We start from the raw sequence: 27,197 nt of genomic DNA, 5'->3' as shown, positions 1-27,197 counted from the left end.
CCAATCCCTTCCACCCACACCCCACCTGTGGATGACAACAACCTATTTGAATTCTCCACCATAACTATCAAAAAGGTTGAAGACATAATTAACTCTCTGAAACCTTCCAAATGCCAAGGTGATATCTGCCCAGCGCCAGTTATCAAAGACGCGGCCAAACATCTTGCTCCTTTCATCACATCCCTTATAAATTCTTCTTTCACATCCAGCACAGTACCTAACAACTTAAAAGGCTCCTGCGTTTTATCCCTACTCAAGAAACCCACCCTAAACCCCAGTGTCCCCACGAATTACAGAGCCATCAGGTCCGTGCTCTTCCTCCTGAAAATCCTTGACTGAGCTGCCTACCTGCAGATACAGAACCACCTCGAGAAAAACAACCTACTAGGACTAAGACAATCAGGCTTCCGCCCTAAACACGACACTCCGACTGCCTTGATTGACCTCAAGACACAAATAGACAACATTAAAGACAACGGCAAACTAGCCCTTCTTCTCCTCCTCGACTTGTCGGCCACATTCGACCTGGTCAACCATGACATCCTCTGCAAACATTTAACATCCGCAGCCAAATTCTCCAACAAGGCTAATGCATGGATTCAATCCTTCCTGAACAACAGATCCATGAGGGTGTTTGCTCGCACAGCCTCTGCCAAACCAGCCCCAGTCACATGCAGCATCCCCCAGGGGTCCTGCGTTTACCCCACAGTATACAATGTGTTTACAAAACCCCTCTTCGACATACTGGACCGTTTGGGTGTCATCTACACAAATTACGCAGATGACACTCAAATACTCATCCCACTAACAGGCAACTATTCCACTGACACCACAGTTCTCAACAACATCTACTCCATTATCCAAGAATGGATTGCCAAATACGTCCTGTGCCTCAACGACGACAAGACTGAGCTTCTTTTCTTAGGCTCCCAATCCAGACTAAACAGACTCGACAAACTTTACCAGACATTCTCCATCGACGGTAATAACATTGCCGTTTCCAACAGCATCAAAACTCTGGGGATTTACCTTGACTCCTCCCTTACACTGACAAGACAGATCAACGCCATCTCATCCACTACCGCTTACACCTGTAAGCTCATCAAGGCCAGCAGACCTTACCTCTCACCTTCCAATTGCACCACCCTAGCCAGAGCACTAGTTCTCTCCAAAGTCGACTATTGCAACGCTCTCTACCTGGGTACCAGTCAAAAGAATATCAAGAAGCTGCAAGTTATCCAAAATAACACACTAAGAGCAGCTCTAAACATACCCAAACACGAATACATCTCCGACTCATGTCGATCCTGCCAATGGCTATCCATACCTCAAAGAATCAAATATAAAACACTCTAGCTCACTCACAAATGCTTATCCAACCAAGCACCCAGATACCTCTACGACAACTTTACACACCACACCCCATCTTGCCTAACCAGATCATCCCAAACACATTGCCTAAATATCCCCAGATACAAACTCCAAAAAGCAGGAGGCTCAAGCTTCCCAGTGCTTGCCACTAAATTCTGGAACTCTCTGCCAGTCAATCTTAGATCAGAACCATCCTTTGACCGATTCAGACAACGTGCCAAAACTTGGCTACTGGCCAAAGAAGTCTAGAATGCCAATCATTTAAATGTACTTACTGCCTATACAATCTTCACAACTCAATCCTTGTAAATTATTTAATATTGTGTTCATTATCTGTAACTGTTTTATAATGTCGTTTACTACCTGTATTGTTTTCACCTATTGACTCTGCTTGCAAGTCACTGCTACTTTGTAACCTTGCCAAGCGCCTGGATGGCCCAGGGCCAGGCGGCGCTATAGAAATAATAAACTAAACTAAAGTAAACTAAACTCAATTGCCATACATAGCAGTGGCCGAGGGTATGAAAAGGTAGACAGTACCATTATGGCAGAAGAAACGCTGATTGAAAGAATATCCCCAGCAAACTTATTATCAACTCTACATTCCACTGAACCAATCCATCCTGTCTACAAATGGTCGTGCACCTCAATATGTTACGTACAAAAACAATCCTTAAAATCTAAATATTACAAACCATGGACACCTGTGCAGTGCGCAAATACGCAGGAGTACGAGGACATTCATTAGCCTGCATTAGCCTACATCCGGTCCTGCTTGCAAAAGCACCTTCTACCACATCAAAATGTTAGCAACACACCATTCCACCATTCTACTATACAAATCTCGTTCAGAGACTGTACTGTGCAAAAAGTCCTGTTTAGCACTGGAGCATTTAAATCGCATTCTCCTACATGGTACAGCCAAAGGACTGCTGGATGAAATAGACCACATCCAAAGCAAATATTTTGGAAGTGAAGAGCACTTACAAAATCCAGTAACTTTAGAAGAGAGTAGCGAGAACTTTGCAGATGCCAACCTTCTATATACACACGTACAAAAAAGAAATAGCAAAGTTTAAAAGCACATCTGCTGAAGTACCAAACCAAGTATTTGTGTGTTGGTGCATAACTTTTTATACAAAGAGCACCAAAACTGTATATATAACATACAAAATAGAAAAAAATGAGGAATCCCAATGGTTTCCATTATCCCTCTATTTTATAGCAGAAAACAAATTCGAAATGAGTAACCCCTCAAAACTTTGCACATTCTCCACTGCAAAACTTGACAATAACCAAATGCCTTAATGACTTGGAAATATTCCCACTACCAAAACCACTGCAACAGCTTAATTTGTATGAGAGCATTGTAATCCAAACAGTTCACCCATTTCAAGCGATAATACACCTTCAACCAACAAACAGCCAAGTTGCCTCCTTCTGAATTACGGAAAGGCATTTGTGGCAAAGTAGTTTATTTGCCATTAGATCTTAAAGAAAATGTAGACACTCTGGGAGTGCAATGGCCAATAGATCAATATTTGATTATCCTAGTGAATGGTGTACCTACAAAAGACAAAACAATGTGGCAGCAACTAGTAGACTTAAACAAAGGTAGAGAAGCCCTGCATTATCTTAAAGAGAACAATGAATACTACAAAGAAATGCACATTGAAGAAAACCTGAGAGAAACCACTGAAATAATTCAGGATTCCTCATCAACTGGGCAATTTGAACTTCTAGATCCTACTACAACCTCCAATATTTTAGACCAGTATACAATTCACCCACTGCACTCCAAAGACACCATAGATGATGCACTAGAAACATATCAAATGTGCCAAGCCAAAGGATCTCCAATCAGCATATGGGAAAAAGTGTACAAACACAAGCATTTCCTTTACTCTTTCCTACTGGAAAAGGTGGATGGTATGATGAAAGATGCACACAAATAACAGCATCAGAATACCGCTATTTATGAATGCATTCTGAAGACCACAGATTCAGACAAAACATTTAATACATATTCCACCTCCTCTTTGAAAGTGAACTAGCAACTCTATGTTACGGTGTTGCACATACATTGAAAAAACAGTAAAGTATTACAAATCTCTTGGCAAACATGCATTGTACGAAAGAATACTGGTTCTGACGTCATGCAGATGTACAGTGTATGCACGCAAGGTACAGTGTATGATACGCAACCTTGGCCCACCCACATGATTTGTCACTTTATGTTGTTCAGAGTATGCATGGGAAGACTGGCACGATTTCCTACGCATAGCACACAAAAACAAAGCAGGGATAGACATGAAAACACCAGGGGAACTCTGCTCTCCTGACCCTCTAAATGTGTCAAGGTATGTCCATCACCTCTTTATTGCCATGCTGAATTTCATCTGTAATAAAAAAATTCCTCCCATCTGAGAAGTGCAACACTTCTCTTAGAGAAAAGAATATCAATCCAGAGAAGCACCACAAATCAACATGCTTTTGTGGATTAAAGATGCTCCTAAATTTGGTCAGGACAGTGATGCCACTGTTTTGCACTTCGTTCACAAATATGTCACTTGCAAAATCCTTTCAGAATGCACACATAGGGCCTCATTACGATCGTGGCGGTCCGGAAATAACGGTGGCGGTAAACCCGCCGGCACCGTTGTTTCCGGACCGCCTGATCCCGACCCCTGCAGGCGGGAGGTGATGTTCCCGCCAGGTCTGACCTGGCGGGTTTAACACCGCCCGCCTGCAGGCGGACGAGGAAACACCGGCAGCATTACAAGATGCTGCCGGTGTTTCCATGATCCCGATTCCCATTGAGTCCCATAGGACTCAATGGGAATGGGGATTTACACCATTCCGCCTCCGTGATTCCCGGAAAACCGGGGTTGTGATGCCCCGGTAATTCCGGGAGTCACGGAGGCGGAATGGTAATACGAGTCCGGCGTTAACCAGGCGGTTTTACCGCCTCGGTTAACGCCGGACTCGTAATGAGGCCCATAGTGACCTACATGCACACATTGTGTGGTTTCAAAAAAACAAGTGTGGCAAATATTGTCGGCACAAATGTAAAAACAAAGGCAAATACTATACCAAATGCTGCTTTGGTTTCCCTAGAACAGTTTCAGCAAAAGGACAAGTAAACAGCTTCATGCCTTCTGTTAGACACAGTGTGAAAGGCAAATCGCCTAAGAACACATACTGCATAAAAAGAACCGAAGCATCAAAGTACATCAATGATTACAATGCCATCATTGCCCTCCTGTGGAATGCAAACATAGATGTGCAGTACAATTCAGACAATTCCACTGTAGTTGCACAATATATCACAGCCTACTTAACCAAAGCTGAGAAAACAGAGCTAAAAGACCTCTGGGATGACATATCATCTGACAAAACACTGTCACAAATATTATACAGCTTTGGCATAAAAATGCTCTCCCATAGAGAATGTGGCTTCTACGAAGCCGCAGACCATTTAACCGGCACAGCCTTGTATGGGAAATCTGAAAACATAGTCTGACTAAGTCTTGGTCCTGCTTCATCCAAGAGTTCTCCAATCATACCAAGACATAGAAAAAATAGCCAAAGATTATCCCAACAGCCAGGACATTTTGAAAAACAATCTATTGTACACATACTACCCAAACAGGAGTACTGCTTTGAAGACCATGTGTCTATATTACATCACCCAAAACTTCTCATACACAAAGAAATTAAACCAGATGAGAAAAAAGGTTAATACATTGTCAAAAGTTGTGACGGCACCCTGGTTAAACTTACCAAACGCAGCCTGATTAATCATATTAAGCTATCATTAAAAACTCCTCAACCTAGAGAACTTCACTACATGTCCGTACTACAACTTTATAAACCATGGAGGAGATAAGAAGATTTATTGGAAAACCATGCCTCTTATGAATATGCTTTCAATATAAGTGAAAGCACTATAATAGATATACACTTTAAACAGTACAAACACATGTTGGACAATGCATGCCAACAAGAAGAAGAACTTCAAGCACAACTAAATGTAGACACTCCTGAGAGTAGTCAACCTTCTCTTACAGGAATCCAAGAACCGCTTTGAGAGCCACTCATATTAAATGAGGCAGAATTTGTCATAACTGAAGAAAACTCTGCTCTACTGAAATCACAACTGAATAGTAAGCAGCCTAGCATTGTCCTAGAAGTAACTAACGAAACTGAACATGGTGTGCAGCACAAAACTAAAACTTGTACCTGTCAAAACTATAAACCTTTACTCCTGTAGGTAAGTGGTCAAGCTGGCTCAGGCAAAACATTCTTATTAAAAATCATCAGCAAGTTCCTCCAACAATTGACAAACAACAAGCTTTCAGCTGTTGTGACTGCCCCCACAGGTTTAGCTGCCTACAACATAGGTGGTGTTACTTTACACTGATTGCTACTGCTTCCAGTAGAACATCGAAACAAATTAGACAACTACAAACTTTCAGCAGGAGCTGCTATGGCGCTACGCAGAGTGTTGAAACAGATGAAAATGCTCCTAATAGATGAGGTTAGTATGGTCCACAACCTAATTTTGGCTTTGATTCACTTCAGATTGCAAGAGGTCCTTAAAACGGACTACGAAGAACTCTTTGCAGCAAAACACGTAATTTTTTAAAGAGATCTTCTTCTATTAACACGAGTGAAAAGTGAACCTATTTTTAAAACCTTAGGACACAAACTGTGCCATAACACACTTGGCAGCATAGGAAATGTAAATCTCTGGCAACATTTCCAATACAGAGAACTAACTGAACCATGCATCAGTCTGCAGACCTCACCTATGCTAACATTTTGAAAAGCATTCATATTGGTGTTCTTTCTAAGGAAGCACAGTCTATCTTAAATACCAGACACATCCATGAGCTATACGGGCATAACACATCTGCTACTGATGTCACAGAACAATTAGCACACAAAAATATAAAATGTATGTCTTTAATGCCAACCCTAGCAATCTGTGCCCAATTCAATGAACAATGTTGTAAAAAGAAATGCAACCAAAAGTGCAAAGTTATGCAACAGACACACTGGGCATGCACAATATGACAGTACATATGTGTCAACAAGCCACAGCACGACTAAATTGCTTAGAAAACTCTATTTCCAACACAGTTGGTTTTGGAGAAAATGTTAACATTGTGTTTATACTGTAGAGTAATGGTAAAGTGTAACCTTGACGTGGAGCAAGGTTTAGTTAATGGAGCACTTGTTACAATTGTTGGCTTCCAGACATACCCACATGACAACAGCATTCAGTTTGTCAACATCCACTTTGACAAACCTTCAGGAGTTAAAAGGATAGGACGCTCAACAGCCCGATTCCTTCTTTTCAAAGACATGAATGTACACAGAGAAAAGTTTTCTCTGTCTCTAGCATACTCGGTCACTATTCATAAATCACAAAGTCTAACCCTAGATCAAGAATTGATTGACATTGGCAGCACAGTCTTTCAAGAAGGCATGAGTTACATAGCACTGTCAAGCCTACGTACACTTGAACAACTATTTATAGCTAATTTTGATGCAAGCAAAGTCAAGGCTGCCATTCCTTGCATCGTAGAGCTCAACAGACTACGTGCACTCGGCACACACCATTTCAAAATGCATCCTGCTCCTAAAAATGGCAAACATTGTAAAAGAAAACTAGTGCAAACACAACTTATATGTGATCTCCCAACAGTACCACCAAAGAAATTGAAAGCAGCTGCTACTCCTTCAAATACCACAACCAAAGAAGGATGTACTGAAAAGGCAAATGCATACCCAACTGCACAAACAAAGAGAAGTAGCTCTTCAAAGAAAGCATGTGGACTCCCATCAAATGACTCAGACACATAACTGTCTGCATTCAAATTTTCCAACACAACTGGTGTAAATTGCTATGCAAATGTAGCAATCAATGTTCTATTCCAATTACCACCAATTGTTGAAAACATTTACTTAAACGGCGCAGAACAGTTGTGTTTGCAAATGCTACTACTTCATAGAAATGCAACAAACAATCCGGACAACACTTACAGTGTCTCAGGAATAAGACAGGAATTGGAATACTGTGTGGGAATGGTGAGATTTACTATAAACACACAAGAAGATCCAAAAGAATGTCTAATGTACTTACTGCAAGTACAGGAAAGCAAAAACATACCTATAAATGAAATCTTCCAGATTTCATACATGTGGAAACACACATGCACTCTCTGCAGTCATGTGGGGCAGGAATAAGTCCCTAGCGAGCGCTTTGTGTATGTATGTATACCTAACTGTGAATCCATTCCATTTCAACAGCTGGTACAAAATGCAAGCCATTGCATTTATGTACAACTTGCAATTCAGACAATCGTTCCATTTTACAGATACAATCACATAGCCAATACGTAATAGCAATGATTTTACGATACAGTGGAGATGGTACCAAAAGCAACTGTAAGCTTATACACACAGGCAAGTATTACTTGGTAAGAAAACCTTCACAAAAGTAGGCATAATGCACAAAAACCACTGCATGTCACTATACTGCACACATTGAAAAGAAATGTGGATTGTTTGAATTCAATGATACTTCCATTAGTCCGAAGAAGAGATTACCAGCAAATATGGCAAATGCCTCCTTAATATTCTTGAAACCAAAATTGACTCACTGATCTACAAAAAGTAGCATAGCCTACTGGCCAATGCCCACCAACAGATATGTAATTGCAAATGAAAAATAACCGCCTGCCCTGTGGAACTGGAACAATTTAGCATACACCAACTGGCCCATGAGGACATCAGTTGCCCTGCTATACAGTTTTTTCCCCAAAGACCCAATGATTATAGTCACAGAAACAACAACTGTGGAAAGAACACACCAATATGTTTTCCCACATAGTGCTTAAAAAGAGAATTACTGAGTATGACGGTCTACAAACTGTCCTCAATGACCTGTTAAACGTCCAACTGTTAGAATAAGGCAACAGCTGTCTAACAATGCCCATATCACTGCAGTAAATACACAACTGCATGTAACTACACCCATAATACTGCAAAGGCACGTCACAATAGTGAAACATGGAAATCCACCAAGAATGAATGTGCCTGAAGACATACCCTTCAAAACTGAGAAACTGTACACAGTTAGAATACACCAACTGGTATCTAACTGCAACCATAAAACTACAATATTACTTCCCATTACTACACAATTTAAAATCCACCAGCAAAAATGAAAGTTCTTCTGAGGAAACCCTTCAACACTTATTTAGTATAAACAACCAGAATACACCAACTGGTATCTTACTGCACACGCAATACTACAATATTACTTCCAGCGGGAAAACTGCCAAAATCAACCTTTAGCAATCATAGTGCTAAGAACATACCCTCAACAACTTTCAAACTACCAACAGTTAGAATACACCAACAAGTATTCTACTGTCCCCACAATCCTGCAATTTTAGTTTGCAATACTACAGTACTTAGAAAACACCAACAGCAATCAAACACATAAACAGATACTGCAAAAAAGAGGAAACAGATAAACAGTTAGAATACAACAACTGGTATCTAACTGCAACGATATTACCACCATTTCCAAAAGGAAAATCATACACCATTTAAATTCTTCATACTGCAACAGTGCTTATAACAGCAAGACCAAATAGAAATGCACCTTAAACATTCCTGTAAGTACTGCATATGTCAATGAAACAGAGTGTGCCACACAACAACAAATGAATGCAGAAGCTTTTTTTGTAATCCTGCATGAATTTTGTTCCCCACAGACCCAATGATTATGCAGACAAACAGAGGAAGAGAGCACATTGCACAGTACACATGTTTAAAGCATAGTACTTGTAAAGTACTAATTATGAGTGTCCACAAAGTACATCAATGTCTGAAATGGAATGCAATACGACATCATGAAGTACCTACACTAACATGTTATGTTTTCTTTTATCACAGACCATGAAACAAAGATGTATCCTGCATTTCCACATGCCACAATATTCAAATCTGCAATTGCCACTTCAACGGTATTCTACACTGAGTTAAAAGAAGGTGTACAGTGCCTCAACAATATACACACATAAACAGTGAGTATACGATTATTGGTCTCATGCTTCTTTGTAATCAGCAAATTGCTTTTCTATACACATATTTGTGCAATCCATATTCCAGTGTCACATTCTTGAGTGCATGGCTGTATTATGCTGCTGTGGATGTGGCCAGGACCTAGACTACAGCAACATCCTCCGGCCATGCACCCATGAGTCTAGGGCCTGGCCACTACCACTGCAGCACAATACGGCCATGCACCCAAAAATCCACCCACTGACCACAACCCACACACATAAGGCAGCTGCCTGAGGCCCTATCCACTTCAGTTCACATACTGTTACACTACTTGCACCCACTGCACAGATTCTCATACACCCAAGAATCTTAGGGCAGTCCAATAAGCCACCTTCCACAGACCCTATCCACTTCTCTATGCATACTATTACACTACTTGCAGACAATGGACAGCCTCTTGGGTGCCCAAGATTCTAGTAGCTGACCACAATTAACACAGCATAATACAGCCATATACCCTAGAATCTGCCCAGTGGCCACAACCCTCAGGACAGTCCAATAAGTCAGCTGCCAAACACCCTGTCCACTTCTGTACACATACTGTTACACTACTTGAGGCCAATGGGGTGCCACACACCCTGACCACTTCTTGCAGTCAATGGCTAGATGCAATAAAGACAGTATGTGCCCACAGTGCCATAATATTCAAATCTGCTATTTCCACGTCAGCGGTATTCTACACTGAGTTCAAAAAAGATGTACAGTACCTCAACAATATATACTGTAAGCATAAGATTATTGGTTTCCTTCTTTGTAATCAGCAAATTGCATTTCTATATACATATTTGTGCAATCCATATGCCAGTGTCACATTCTTGGGTGCATGGCTGTATTATGCTGCAGTGGTTGTGGCCAGGCCCTAGACTCTTGGGTGTATGACCTCCGGCCTCCTGTCTCCGGCCATGCACCCAAGAGTCTAGGGCCTGGCCACAACCACTGCAGCATAATACGTGCATGCACCCAACAATCTGCCCACTGACCACAACCCACACACATAAGGCAGCCAACAGATGCCCTGTCCACTTCTGTACACAAACTATTGCAGTACTTGCAACCATTCACATTCCACTCCCCTACCGTAAACCACTTGCGGCCTTGTACACTTCTCTACACATACTATTACAGTACTTCAACCAGTGGGTAGACTCTTGGGTGCGGCAACAAACACCACAGCATAATACAGCCTACACAAACATCATCATATCATCTACATTCCAATCCCCTACCCTAATGAAGCCTGCCTGCAGTCACCACATACGCTGCTCGCCTGAGGACCTACCTGCGAACTGCCACGGTGAACCATATTTCATGGCCCCACCCTTTACAGCTACTCTTCCCAATACCAGATGCCCCAAAACATATTTTCCAGACTTGTTTGCCGCTGTGCTATCCACGAATATCCGTGGATACAACATGGCTGGCGTTTTGGGAAAATGTGACGCACATCACGCTTCCCTCCAGCCAATCAGCCAGCACGTTGGATGTCCGCAGACATGATGCGGCTCTCTGGGCCAATCAGAGTCCGGTCTGTGAAGCAAACCGGGAAATGGACCAGATTTCACAAATTTTTTGGCACCAACATTTTGCCTGTTTAAAATTTTGGGACGCCCCTATAACTTTGCACCCCCCCCTTAACGAAACGTCACCAAACTTACCAGAAAAATTCAGAGTGGGCCTTATACTTTTTGTTGCAATGTTTGGTAAGGATTCATCTAGGGGGAGCGAAGTTATAAGCCGTGCAAGAAGTGCTCTTCCTATGGGTTTAGCAACTTAACAATAACTACATGGCTGCTACCGCAGGCAGTGTAATATTCACCGAAAAATGTTTGTTAAAGGAAGGTTATGATTAAGATGCACTAATAAAAACTCTTCAAATTCAGGGAAAACACTTTGTTAAAGGGATGTTATGGTTACAAGTAAAAACGAAAACCCCAAGAAATTCACTAGTTATGGTAAGCTATGCAACCATAACTGGTGCCACTGCCATACACTGTTAACACGGGCACCCAGGACATCACAGATTACATCACACAAGATCTCATCCATGACATCACTGATGACATCACATATCTGAGGTTGCTGTTTTTGTACAGTGGCAGTATTCATTTTAAGCTGAGGACTTCATGTGGTTATACTACATTGAAACCTTGATACACATTCTATAAAAGTACTTGCATGTAGAGCTTGACCGTGTGCTATATTCTGAAGTTCTTTTCTCAAGGGTTTACCCTGAGGTCATAATGCACATACATAGAACAAGAAGCAGGTCCCATGCAGATAATACATTACTGAAGAATGTGATATGCTTGACCTATCATTTTACTACCTAAACATACAATCTTAATATTAATTTAGTTATCTGATCCATACTGCATTCATTGTTTCTCCTTATGTAATATTTGATTGCTGTATTCTCAAAAAAACTTCACTCCAAAGTTTATTTTTCAATAAGCACCTATGATGTGACATGGAGTAGTTTATTACAAGGCTACTGATCATCTTTGATATGTTGTAAATAACACTGTAAGCAGTACCCCTTTTACCGACGTTCCATTTTCATTGTTACGCAGTAGTAATATCATATGCGATATCATCAGTGATGTCATTGATGATGTCATATGTGATTTCATCTTTGATGTCCTCGGTGTTAGTGTAAGCAGTGCATGGCAAAGGCGCAAGTTATGGTTTCATAGCTTACCATAACTGGTGAATTTGTTGGGTTTTTCGATTTTACTTGTAAGTATTAGTTGATCTGGCAACCTTTTACAATTTTCAAGGCCTATTTTTGATTTGGTAGTCCGCGAACAGTCTTGCAGTCCGCAGAGAGCTCATCTCAAGGGCCCCACCCATTACCTTCAGTCATTCTCAATCTGGCAGTCCAGGAGAGAGCACTTTCATTGCAGCGTTATTGGAAAAGCTGCAATCTTGCTGCAAATGGAATCACTAATGGCTGTAGCTCCTCCCCAGCAACCCCCGCAACCACCACAACCTCACCATCTGGCCTGGATAGAAGAATGGGCGTGAGGATGTAGAAGACAAAGATGAAATAGAGGAAGTGCCTACATCCAGCATCCGGAGTGAGTCCGGGGTGTCGTAGTTTTTTCTCCACTGTTGGGGGTGTACCAAAGGCTCGGGCAGCCAAAGTTACATGCACTGAGTGCAAAGTTGTACTCAGTCACAGAAAACCCGGGCTGTACTCCTACGGCACCACTTCCATCCACCGCCACACCACATCCATCCATACAGGTGCTCTGTAAAAGACCCTGGCCCTCATTACGACCCTGGCGGAAAGTGACTGACCGGACCGCCACAGCGTAAATAGCGTTTCCGCCATTGCACGAAGGAGCAAAGTGCGGCCCATTCCGACCCATCGGGCACGAGCACCACGCCATGGCGGAAGTGCAAAGTCCGCGATGGCGGAAATGACCCCAAAACGGCCCACACCGCCGCCGTACGGCGCCCTAGGTGCAATACCGCCACCCCTCTTAGCGGTCACCGCAGTGTGCGCCTACAGGAAAGTACGGTGACCGGAAATATACGGAAACGGAAGCAAAAACATGGGCCCGGAACGGGAAACATCCCGCCGTACACCTATAAAACCACTAAAACCACACAACCACTAAAATCACTACCCTGAAACACACCCCAACCCGTCATCCACCCTAGCGAAACCAAGAAAAATGGGAAAAGTAGCGAAGAAAGCGTGCGACCGCAAGCGGCAGGTCCACTTCTCCCGTGAGGAACTCATCGTGCTAACAGAGACCCTCCAGGAGAATGCTGCCGTCGTCTTCTCCACGCAAATGACCAGAACGGCACTTGCAAACAAGAAGGCCATATGGGCTCTGGCGGCACAGCGGGTAAGTGCGGTGGGGACCGCACCCCGCACCCCACAGCAATGCCGCAAGCGATGGGACGACCTGCGGATACGCGTCCGCAGCATACTCTCTGCCAACCGCAACATTGCCACAGCCACCGGGGGAGGTCCTGAATCACCCATCAAGTTGACCCCCTGGGAAGAAATCTGTGCCTCCACCATCGGAATGGAGAGCATAGAGGGAGTCGGAGGGATGGAGAAAGGAGTGCAGACATCCGAAGATTCAGGTAGGTGGGCCAAATAAAACAATGCCAAATCCACACAGTCCATCCATGTGAAGTACCATGCGTCCACATAGTGCAACAGAAACACATGTCCAGGAGAACGTCCACACACATCGGCCTGATAGCGCACGTTAAAACCCACAATAAATACATAAATAATTAAAAACCCCTAAAACACGCACTACACGTGCAGCAGGCACACCCTAACTGCAGGCTGCCAAACAACTGCACCCTCACTCCACACACAAATGAAAGCACCTCCAAGGCCCCGACCCAAATCACCCTCAGGTACCACCCCAATGCATGTGATACAATGCCATTCCAATTCCCACAGACCCATCAATAACCCTCGCCCTCCTTTACTCCACCACAGGGTCCGATCCAAACGACGAGCTTCAGGACACCCCTACCAGCACACCTGCAAAGAGGGCCAAGACCAACGGCCAGAGACCCTCCACCTCAGCTGCACGCATCAAGACACGGCAGCAGCACAAATCAGGTGGCAGCACAGAGGAGGGAACATCAACAGGCACCCCAGCAGCCAGCATGCCCACACCACCACCACCACAGGTCCCCCCAATGGATGCCACAGAAGGCACTGCCTCTGGTGGCAGCAGCACCATAGGTGACACCCCATTGATGGCAGCATGCTCGGACACAGAAAACGGGGATGTCGAAGTCAGATCCATCCATGACCTGTCCCAATCCCCCTGTCTGTCCCATCCCGTACAACATGAGGATACCACGCAGGGGCACCCACAAGACGACGACTGGCCATCCCCCACAAGCCCTGTGGCAAGGCAACATGAGGACAACAGCCCCTCTGTGACACCCCCGCAAATGGCCATGGCCCAGCAGAGGCAACAGTCCCTCGACCAGTTAATCGTGCAACAGCAGCAACTGGCCACGCTCCTCAAGGACCATGCCGATGAATGTGGGGGCACTAAGGCAGACATAGAAACATCAACTGAGACACTTAGGGCAGAAATGGAGAGAGGTACAGAGACGCTAAGGGCACAAATGGAGAGTAGCACCGAGAGCCTGAGAGTCCAAATGGAGAGTAGCACCGAGAGCCTGAGAGTCCAAATGGAGAGAAGCACCGAGAGCCTGAGGGGGGAACTGCATGCGACGTCCAAAGACGTATGTGCCGAACTTGCCGCAGTGCGCCGTGTGCTCACTGAGCTCTCGCAAACCCTTAGGGACATGCATGGACGTGAGCAGGCAGACACATCATCCGTTGCAAGTTCCGTCCAGGGCAGCCCCCAACGTAGATCTGGGAGGAACCTGCGCTCCACAGGCAGGGGTGCCCCTGATACCCGCAGAGGGGGCTTGCAATATCGACAGCCCACTGACAATGAGCATCTTTGGACACTGGTGTTCGGGGGGGAGGTAGGAGGGTGGAGGGGGTGTGTTGGGCTCACTTGGGTGGCGGGTCGATAGGGTGTTCAACATGATATCACATATGCCATAAACAGTGCACGATCAACCAATGAGATGTGTGGACATTGATCTTTGTGTACTAGGCCATCATAGGCGTACAGTCCATATTGTGCATGTCCCAGACACACACAGTGCCACGAGTCCCGTGTCCATGTATCAGCCACCAGGCGTGAGTGCTAGAAGCATGCAGCAATGAGATGCTGATGAATGTCACGGGCCTCCGGTGCCTCGCAGACTCCATGAGGTGCTGCCACATCCCCACCCTCATCATGACCATCATCAGGTGCTTGCAGTTCTGCGTCAGGGGGCATGGGCACATTTCTACGTACGCACATGTTGTGGAGCATGACACATGCCATGACCATCTTTGCAACCTTCTCATGGCGGTACAGGAGTGCCCCGCCAGACCTGCTGAGGCAGCGGAAACGAGTCTTCAGTAGGCCGAATGCCTGTTCAATGACTACACGGGTACGTGAGTGGGCATGGTTGTAGTCCTCCTCATGCTGGTCCCGTGGGTTCCGGACTGGTGTGAGGAGCCATCTCTTCAGTGGATTTCCAGCATCACCTGTATGTGGACGAGAAACGTATGATGTGGAATGCCATTGCTACGTACGCACACCCCCCCCCTTCCTGCCAGGTCATTGCCAAATCACATACCCCACGTCATCATGCATGTAATGAGACTCACCGAGTAGCCAGGATCTGTTCCCTGCGTGTCGCTCCATGTAGCGTGGTATTGTAGAGTTCCTCAAGACCATAGAATCATGGGTTGATCCAGGGAATCGGGCACAACAATGTGTAATGATCCTGTTGGAGTCACACACCATTTGTACATTCAGGGAATGAAATTGTTTTCGGTTGCGGTACTGGGCCTCCATGGCATGTGGGACGACCAATTCCACATGGGTGCAGTCGATGGCACCAATGCAACCCGGTATGCCGGCAAGTGCATGGAATCCCACTTTTGTGTTGGTAATTTCATGCTCCGAGCGTGGTAGAGAGATGCAGTCGTCTGCGTGCTGCAGGAGGGCATCGAGCACTTGAAATAGTGTCCGTGAGAACAGTGGCTGAGAAATGCCATGCAACTGTCCGACTGTGTGCTGGTAGGTGCCTGTGGCCAGGAGGTGGAGTACAGACACCACCTTCAGTAGGGGTGGGATGGCGGTTGGGCTATCTATCATGCTGACAAGGTCAGCCTGTGTCATGTCCACAATGGCGGCTATGGTGTCCCGGTCCAGACGGTAGAGGGTGTGGATCTGCTCATCAGTGAGGTTGAACGGATGTGCTCGGAGGCGTGGGATTGCGGGCTGCCTGCGTGGTGGTAGTGGCTGTGCTGGCGGCCCTTGCTGGCCCTGCCTTGGCCTCCTCCTCCTCCTGCGTCTCCTCCGTGCGGCCGGTTGTAGTTGGTGTTCGTCTTCTTCTTGGAGTTGGAGTACTTGCAGTGCTATCAGGTCCCCCAGGGCCAACATCGCGAGTCCTGCCGGTAGCATTTCGGTGTGGTTGTGGGAGGAGACTGGCTGTGCAATTTATGTGTTTTCAGGCTGTATGGCCTCCACCTGTGGTGATTAATTCCACCTGTGCAAACTGCTCTCCCCTTTGGCCGAGCACGTCCCGCGCACAACGCTGCAATTCGGGGAATGGCATCTTGCTATTGCAATCATGTATTTGTACCCGATGGCCGTGTAAGATTGGTTGATATGTTCATTCTGCTGTGGTCCCATTGTTTCACATACTATCTGTGCAGTCGCGAACAGACTTGTGAAGGGTCAGTGGTACGTAGTACTCGAGTAACGGTGGGCCCTCATGCATCACTGTACCGAGTTGCAACGACGGGCGGGGCGTCCCATTTGTGGGTGAAGGCAGTTGCCATTTTCACACACAGCCGCACTCGATGGAACAATTAGTGATTTCAAACGGCCACAGATGCCTCTTCGACGTGATGTTGCAAATGAGGAATTCGAAGGGCGGCGCTTTCGGTTTTCAGCTAGCGGCGAGGAAATGCCCACAGGTCTGACTGCAAATATAACGTACTATTATTCAATGTCCTTGAGACAGGGGCCATGGCGAGGATGCAATGATTGATATGAATAGTTTGGGATGCGCAATAGCGAAGTGGACGATGAGGCCGGACGTTCCCAAATACATGTTACTTCACTACACTGGAATTACGGGCTGGGGCACTGTGGATTTTGCAGGCTGCATAACGCACAGACTCAATGGATATTTCTAATGTTATGTGAGTAAATATTCAGGCGTTTTAATCCCGGGATGAGGGAATGATGAATGGATGCATGGGCAGGTGATTTGATACAGAGTTTGCCATGTACAGGGCTTCTTGGGATCTATCCGCCTCCCCTGCGCTATGTGATGCAGGGCTGCCATAGTGGGACCATCGTCTATCTGGCCTTGTTGAGCCCTCCCTGTCTCGACGCGCCCTCAGACACTTGTGTCCATGCACGTTACCAATCCCATCTGATGGATTCTGTTTTGACAGACGCATGCACAGGTACACTCGTTTGTGATGGTGTTTACACCTCGATATAGATAGTTATGAGTCGCAAGTGGTTTTTGGGTGGTGATGAACCTTTGGAGTGGGCTAGCATGCATATGGCTGTGGATTTAGTGTGATCATTGAAGTGAGTTGTTCGAATGTAGTTCTGATGGCCATTCTGTTCTTTTTCTTTTCTTTTGGTTGACAGGTATCTCCTCCCCTTTTGCCACTGCCATCTGTATGCCACTCCTGCAGATGGGTTTTACTCCCGACACCTGCTGCTTCGTGTTAATCAGTGGAGCAGCATTACGATCTTATGGGACGATCGCCAATGGGCCACATGCCCTTACGCAGTACTGGTGGCTCGGAGCAACATTTCGGCCTTTCAGCTGGACTAGTGCCTCCCCATTGGGACGGCCCTGCGGTTCTGTGCGCTTCCATGTTGCCTTTTCGTACGTGAATGTGGCTCTGTGTACCATGAGGGAACAGGGCGTCACACAAGTAGTGGCTGGTCATTTCTTGCGGATGCAGCCCACAATGGTGAAAAGTGTTTTGGAGTTCATGGCCTGATGGCTGTATGGGCTTGGTGATTTTGATGTGCATTAAATTTCTATTCTGATTTGGCCCGTGTAGCGTTTTTCTTTGCAAGTGATGTGGCATATGCCTATTTGGGGGGCGATGTATTGTGAGGAGATCTGCATTGGGTTCCAGCTTCGGAGTTTAGTTGCGTGGTACTGTACTGGGCGCGTTTGCCTACGAAGCCCGTGAGGTCAGGGATGGGGGCTGCCAATATGACAGTTTGAATGTTGTCATGCTCAGGGGCGGGGGATTGGGTTTTGTGTAACAGATGCCTGTCAGCCAGGTGGACTGGTGGAATGATGTGATTCTCGGAATATTGCTGGTCACAGGTGCCTGTGTTTGCGTGCGTTTCTTGGTGGGGGACTGTGGTCATGTCCATTGGGATGGCTTCTGTATTCGTGCCATCTGTGCCCTGCAGCTCCCATTGGCCCCTGTTGTGTTTCTTTTGTTCGTTGGCATGCATGGGTGACTTGTACATTTCAATGGTTGCATTGTGACTTCATTGCACCTACGGGGAGTTGTACTTTGTGGGCAGGGAGCGGTGTACAGGCACTCAGTGGGGCCGTTTACGGTTGATTCGCGATGCCGTACTTCTCACCATGGCGGAATGGTACATTCCGCCATGCTTGATGGCGTTAGGTACATGTCCGCTAGGGTCGGAATTGGCGTACCCTTGCGCCATGGTGGTGTTTGCGGTTTGGCATGGCGCGCGCGCGCGTGCTTGGTGCAGTTAGCGTTGGCGTTCACTACGGTGTCGCTAATGGCTTCGTACTTTGCGGTGACGGGTCATAGTCGCACCGAGCGCTATTCGATGGCGGTATTGCATTTCCGCCATCGTTTTCCGAATTCCGCCAGGGTCGTAATGAGGGCCCCTACCTTTTTCAGAGAGAAGCAGGTTGACAACCTTTACCCCATCTTCTGCAACCACTTCTATCAACTCACAGACTATTCCTTTGGAGCGGAAGATCCCAGCGGCCACCTCGCCGGCCATACAGAATGGTGTGGACCCTTACTTTTCGAGGCTATCAGTACTATGTTTGTACTGCGATGCACCAATCTTCAGTGGGAGCAGTTTTACAGTGCTTTCAAGGCCACGTCAAGGAGCATGAGTTAACACTTCCCCCACCTCAAATGTAAGGCCTGCCCAACATCTTACTCTGTCTACCTACCCCCTCCCCCGTCTCTTTGGTTGGTGCCCCATCCCTCCCTTACCTTACATTGCCTCACCTGAAAAAAGCCAGTACAAAGCCAAAGAAAATACAAAATCACAAAACATCAAAAAACAACAGTTCCTTTAGGATCCACCTTTCACAGTTAAAAAATAGAACTGAAAAAAAATCACATGACCATGTGCAGCCTGCATAATCTGCGACAGCACGTGGACATCTGGAAAATTCCAAGAGTGGAGTATGAGAATTAAAATCATTTAAAAAATGTTTTTGTTCAAAAATGGTGGCTCTGCACTCAACTAACAATTATTCTACTGAACTTCACAAAAAGCAAAAAGTGCTTCTAATTTTCTTTCTGTTTTTCCTTTTTCTTTACTTCAACTACTAAAGAATCCTTGACTACATATTCTATATGTTCACAAAAACTGCTTCAGTATAATTGGAACACATTCGGACAATGTCAAATTTAATATTTTCATTTTGGAAAGATGCCATCCCAACATCCGACAAAAAAGCACATACAGCTTTGTTTACATAACTCCTTGCTTTTTCAATTTGTGGACAAAATAAATTTGAATGCATAAACATTTGTCTCTGAGCTATCTGTGAAAAAATAATTTTTGAATTTGGAAACAGTTCAATCAAGTTTCCAAATGTATCCTTCATTGCAAATTGTAATGAAATTCCGGTATCATGGCCCTAACTTTTGCCTCTGCAGTGGATTACAATTATGCCTGGATGCTTCAAGTTAACCATAGTCTCACTAAATGGTAGGAATCCCACCCAATTAATTCCTTGAACTCCATACCATGAAACTTGAAATTCATCAAATTCAAGATTGTCGGACAACCAACAGTGCTTTCAATGCACCTTCAGCCAATGGATCCACGAGTCTCCCACAATCGATACAGTCTGCTTCCATAAAGTCCCAGCCATCTTCACTGCACACAACAAAGATAACTCTTGCTACCCAGTCTTCCTGCATACCACAGTCCACACCCATGAAACCTTATTGGCTGATCCCCAATGTCTGCAGACATCCACGACTGTCTGCGGTCTCCAAAGTCCACTTTCCATGCCAAGCATCCTCAAAAGACCCAGATGTGACATGTGCCGTCCGCAGACTACCACAGTGTCCACGGACAGAATGTCAAATTGAAGGGGGTGGGGAGGTTTACACTTAATTTAAACAATTTACTGTACAATGGTAACTCTTAAAAGAGCAGTTTTTTGTATTTTTTTAGTTTTTACTTTTTTTTGCTTTTCTGCTTATTATTTCCTACTACTTACACATATTTTAATATGCACTGTGCATCTTCTTCACATAAACGTTCTCAGTGTATTTTGAATATTAACAAGAAACATCTGATTCCCAAAATCAGAAAAATTTGTTTCATCACTCCAAACATTGTTTGCAGCATCCAAATTGATGTTTTCATTTTCAAACAATGGCATGCCTGCATCATTCAAAAAAGCACATACACCTTTATTTACATGGTGCCTACCTTCTTCTAGTTGTGCAATGCATTTTTATTTTTATTTAGTGCATATAGTTCTAAACAACACACCTTTTGCACAATACAATACTAAATATAAAGTGCATAGAAAACATATTAGTAATATTATTTTAAAAAACACAGATAAAAGACTCGCCTAAGAGTACATTACATAATACAATTCATGAATTTCAGGCATATTTTTGTTGGATAGGAACATGAAGTATCTCAGGAGAAGCAATGAGTACTGCAGAGTGTGTATAGTGTTTTTTTTAAGCCAGATTATCAATATTTATGACGATTTCAAGGTCCTATGATTTCATTTTCAAAATCAATTCAGCATTGTGCTCATGTATCAATTCCTCAACAGTCATCCCAAAAAGTGATACAAAGGTAAGAGCTGTGGTGCTCAATTCCACTAGGAATGTATTCTTGCTGTTTTATTTTTCCAGCAATTGAGCAAGTAGATTGTACATGGTATCAGGGATGTGATAGAATAGATTTACAGTACTATACAAAATGCAGCATCAAATAGACCACAACATATGAATAGAAGGTACGCCAACTCAGAATGTAGTGCTTCAAACGGTACAACTCGAGGCAATCCCAGGATAGAGCGCAGCAGTTTTCCCTCAAGTTTTTCAACCCACTGCATCATCGAGTCAGGGAGTGGCTTAAGGGCATTTAATATAGCTCGTATGATGCTTTTGCAATAGATGGCTAGGAAGCCTTCGACATTGTATCCTCCCTTACTGCAAATCAATCTTAATATTATCACTTTTTTAAATAATTTAGATCGATTAAAGCTACCATAGAGATCTTGTGATGGGAAGCAACGGATCAGAAAACCTAAATAAATATATCTATTGACAATTTCTAATCATCAAGTATCAACTGTCCAAGAAATAATTAGGATTTTCTGTTTATGCGGGATAATCAATATTTAATTTTTGTGCATTGATTTTCAAAAGGTTAGCCTTTGCATAAGTTGATGATGCAACTAGTGAATTCTGAAGGCCAATGGGAGTTTGATCAATCAAGATGGTATCGTCGGCATAGCCTATTCAAGCCACCTGGGCCTCGCCAATGCGAGGGGGAAAGTTATGTGCATGTTCAATGGTGAGGTTTATGCCACAAACATATAGGTTATAAAGAATCATGGCAAGGACACAGCCCTGTTTTATGCACATATTAGTTGAACTATCTGGCGTACGTTGACCCATTTGATTTGTCCTTACAGCTACCATAGTATCCATGTAAAGGGACATCAGAAAGTATAATAGGGTGTCGTCCAGCACCCAGTTATTTAGGTTAAACCACAGAAGCGGACAAGAAACCAAATCGAAGGCATTACTAAAATCAACAAAGCACATATAGTGTTTCCCATTATCCTTTTTCCAATTAAGAATTGGAGGGCGTATATATTGTGTGTAGAATTGAGTCCTTTTTGGAACCCTGTCTGAAATGGAGAGAGCAGTCTCTTATGATCAACCCGATACATGAGTTTTTTTTCCGCAATATAGCTGACAATATCTTATGGCTGATATCCAACATAGCCAAAAGATGATAATTAGTAAGATTGCTATGGTCCCCCCTTTTAAAATGCCAGTTGATGGGGATATTACCACTAGTCAAGATCTTATACAAGAGCTGTTCTAATACCAAGCCCAAACTTGGGGCTTAGAAATGAAAGCAGCATTTGCCAAAAATCAGGTCCCAGAGCCTGGGAATTATTGAGGGATTTTATAATAATAAGAATACATCAAACTCAAACCCCTGCAGAAAATTCTGTTTAACAAGTATATTCTGCTGCCATGCAATTCTCATTATCTGGGTCATAATAGAGGTCCTTTATCATACCGGACCAAACATTTGCATCAATTGGATTCAAGTCCATCTCCACCTTCTCATTTACAAAATCTCTAGCCATTTGCCAAAACCTCTTTTCATCCTTTTTCCTGTATATACCGAATAATAATTTCCTATTGGCATTGATGGTAGAAGATCTGTATGTTTTAAGCCAGTTTTTATACTGTGTATTCTCACATGCAATCATGTATTTCTTGTTCTTCCGTTCTATGGGAATGATTATAATCTGCCTGCAATTCTTACAATGTAGTTTTTTTTGCAGTGTGGATGGCTATATCAAAGAGATTGTTGCCTATTTCTCGCTTTGTATATATGTTGGTGTAAAGATGAAGTGTAGTTTTAGATACTCTAGGAAATGTCTAATATTCTAATGTTTCTCCTTTAGCCAGATTTGGAGTAATGCTTGACTGCTTGTAATAAACTGACTCATTCTAGTGATGTTTCTGCCACTCCATATAACGTGATTACATAGTGTGTTTATTTTTACCTGACTATGTATATGGGTAACTTTCCTAGGAGACAATTGCTTTCACATTCAAGATAAATAGACATGTTCACTAAGTGGAGTAAAGAAAAGGGAGAGATATCCAAATAGTTCCCAGAGTATTTTGTCTATGAATATATATTCTAGGCTGGAGGAGCTTGTGCCATTAGTCAAAGTATGTAGGGTATCTGATTCTATACTATTATTTTTTAAATTAAGACAGATCAGATCATATGTATTGATCAATGTTATCCAAGCCAAATCATTTAGGGCATACCATTTTTCATCAGGGCATATATCCAGATGATAGTTCTCCATATCATGTAGAATATCTGTCAGCAATCTTGGGGCATTAAGATCCCCTGCAATAATAACATTGCCATCGGGGTGAAGAGCATACGAACATGCAAGTATGTCTTCTATTGCATGTACGGTTATCTGAACAAAAAGACTGCCCAGTGGCCAACATACATTTATAATCAGGATTTTGTCCAATAATGATTTATCCAACATAATTGCTGGCATTACATAGGGACAAACAGTGTCTTGACAGAAGGAGGTTAAGCTAAAAGGCCAGTCTGTGTACAATGCTAAAGCCATCAATGATAAAACCCTTAGTGGCCCATGTTTCTTGCAATATAAAAATGTCCTTTGACAGAAGATATGTGTTGCCCTCCAGATGGGAAAGAAAAGAGTGGAAGACACATGTATTCCAGCAAAGGCAATCAAGCTTGTCACAGTATTTATATTGTCAATAATTAACATAGTCATGTTGATCAGCAGACCTATGAGCCATTTGATGGTTTGAGCTAGGGTTGCACTGGGTGACCGCTAGGTTGTATTGTGAGCAAGTTTTCTCATGCTGACAGCTCACTGAGCAATTAAAAAGAGGTTGAGGATATTGTACACACAATTTCTCTGGGATTACTCCAACTAGCTGATTAGGGGCCACTGTAAGTTTTAGTCCCAGTTTTATTAGAGTATCAGCACATGCATAGACCAGAGACACAATTGCAGATGATTTAACAAAAGGGAAAGCCAGGCTTATTGATACAGCTGGTCTATTTGGTGACTCGTTTATCACAATTAAACCTCAAAAGGTTCAGGCTAATTGTAGCAGGTTAAACCAATGTGGAATGGGAACAGGAAAAACCCCTTAATTCCACATGTCCAAAAATGTATATATCGTCGCAGGTCACTGGATTTGACAGTAAGCCAAGAAAAACCTATCATAAAATGTAGTACAAGTATGCAGAAACATGCAAAGAGATCCAGGACATTGCGTCCATTTAGGCTGCACTGTTCCACACTGGGGGTCATTCGTACGAAGCCAACACGTATGACTGCAGTTTCTTTGAATTACATGTACTGGGATTTGAACCAATACATACAACTTACATAAGAGGAAGCAATGACCCCCAGCATGGAATAGTATGAATATATAAATACTATGTCTAGTCCTGATTTGAGAAAGGCCAGCAAGGGCCGAAACACGTGTTATCAGTAAAGGGCGGATTTGAAGATTGGACAATAATAAAACATTTTCAGCCTAAATGGGCGCAATGTCCTGGATCTCTTTGCATGCTTCTGCATACTTGTACTACAATTGCAGATGATGTAAATTCTAACAAAATTCACAATGTATTTGTGAAAAATAGTTCCATTAACCCCTGCAACATATCATTTAATGCAACCTGCAAAGATAGTGGAGAACCGCAGCGCAAACTATTTCCTCCACAATTCACAACAATAATATCTGGACATTGAACGTGAGCCATAGTCTTACAAAATGATAGTAAACACTCTCAGTTTAGGCCAGACACTATATACCACCAAACCCCCACTCCCTACAATCCAATAGTACCAGAGATGCCACACAACTCAGTGTACCTTTTCAAATTATTCATTCAACAATCACCCAACATCCATAAAGTGAGCTTTTTCTTAGCAATAGCCACATCCATCTTCCCTACACACAATACAAACACCTGTTACCCTTTCTTCCTCTAGACCACAACCAGAACACCTCATTGGCTAATACCTGCAGACCTATTAGCATGCCAGGCATACTTTAAAGTCTCGGATGTGGCACGTGCTATCTGCCAACTACTGTGCTGTCCGCAGATGCTGCAGCACAGGTCAGCCCTTTTACCCTTTCCTCTTTCATGTGTGTAACACTCCCTCATTGGTTGCTTTCAAACAGTCACACATCTACCCACTAATCACATCCACAAACTCGACATGTAACCCTGTCATCTCAGTTTAACACTTCAATTTTATTTAATTAATGTGATACAGTCTATTTAATAAACTTTACACATATTGGTAACTAAACACATATATAAACTAAGCTTCAAATGAACAGAATAGTAACAATATAGCAATATGATAAATAATAAGCCATTTACACATATAAAATCAATCTAAAAGCTCAAGTAGCATGTAAAAAGTAGAAAGAAAGAGACAGTACAAATTTACACAATAACACCCACAATGCCCACTATGATATACGGACAGAAATTCAAGGCGGTAAACTAGACTTAGTCCATTTCTCACAACTACAGTACCAAGGGAACTCACAGCACAGCCGATTACCTCGTCCCAAGGCAGGGGCAGTGACTATTTTAGAATACGAGTACTAATTTCAGATCTGAATATCCAATATTTCTTCTATCCTAGTCCAGATGTTGAAAAGAGCTAACATTACTCGCATACTCTCAGAATTCATGCAGTGATACCAGAATAATGACGTTGCGATTGATGCTAGATTATGGGAGAACTTCCCCAAGTGACATTGGATTACATTGATCATAGTACCACATTCTGTCAAAACATGTCTTGCTGACTCTAATACATTGCTTCCTTTACACAACCGACAAGTGCGTTGTTCCACTGGCAACTGCAATCTTCTGCCCGTGACCAACAGGATAGGGAGTTGGTCCAGCCTGAATAGAAGAATAAATCGTCTCAGTTTTTTAGAAGGGCAGAGATTGAGATACCCTTGGGGTTGCATGAATGAGTACAACCTGTATTGTACAAATGCGTAGCTTTTCAACGAGCTAAGGTGAGCGAAATTCTCTAACCAATCCCACATTTGTACCCGCTTGTCAAGTGCATTTTGAACTTGCTTAGAATATGGCCCTTCTCGCCAGGTCCATCCAATTGTAGCAAGAAGTTTTATCATCATCACAGATGGAGACTGAAGATTTTGTTTCTTGCACAATTCTTGGAAGATAGTGGTCAGGAGAGGGTTGGATGTTACGCTATGCATTTTCAAGAAGTGCCCCAATCTCCTTTTCATGACGATAGCCTTCATAGAGGGTAGTCCCAATTCCAATCGAATAATTGCCATCGGAACTCCCGGACCCAGGCCAAGCATACGACGCCAGAATTTCCTCTCGATGGTTTGAAGCCAACTAAGATCTAACTCTAGAAGTGATTCTAGACCATAAGTCATCATAGGGATAAATACCTGCGTATATAATTGGCGCGTACCCCAAAGCGTAAATCCTCCTTGCTTATTGGTAAAGTTGGCTATAAGAGATGTTACTTGCGCCGCTCGCATTGTACGTGAGAGCTTAAGTGCCACATATTCCCCATTGGGCTCAAAATCAATACCTAGATCGCGATAGAGTGGGGCGTATGGGATCAAGTTATTATTCACCGTGAGGTTCACGCGGGACACTCTTTTGCTGGAAAATCTCAATACCTTAGTTTTATCTAGGTTAATAATGAGACCATTGGATTCGGCGTACTCCCATAATGCTGTGGCTGATCTACGTAAGCCACCAATAGTATGGTCAAAGATGACCAAATCATCAGCATATGCCATAACGGTGCAAGCAGAGTCCCCGATTTTAGGGGGGCAATTACAGGCAGAAGCTAGAGCAAGCGGAATATCATGCACATAAAGATTATAAACTAGGGGGGCAGTCACACAGCCCTGTTTGACCCCCCTGTTTTGATATACCTTACTAGTTAGATGTCCCTCCTGGTCTAATTTTAACCTGACTGAGGTATTATGATGTAACAATCTAAGAAAATACAGTATGCCA

This window comes from Ambystoma mexicanum, chromosome 7q (genome assembly GCF_040938575.1).
Source record: "Ambystoma mexicanum isolate Mex_15411 chromosome 7q, UKY_AmexF1_1, whole genome shotgun sequence".
Taxonomy (NCBI): domain Eukaryota; kingdom Metazoa; phylum Chordata; class Amphibia; order Caudata; family Ambystomatidae; genus Ambystoma; species Ambystoma mexicanum.
The sequence above is the reverse complement of the archived record's forward strand: the minus strand, read 5'-3'. Positions refer to the sequence as shown.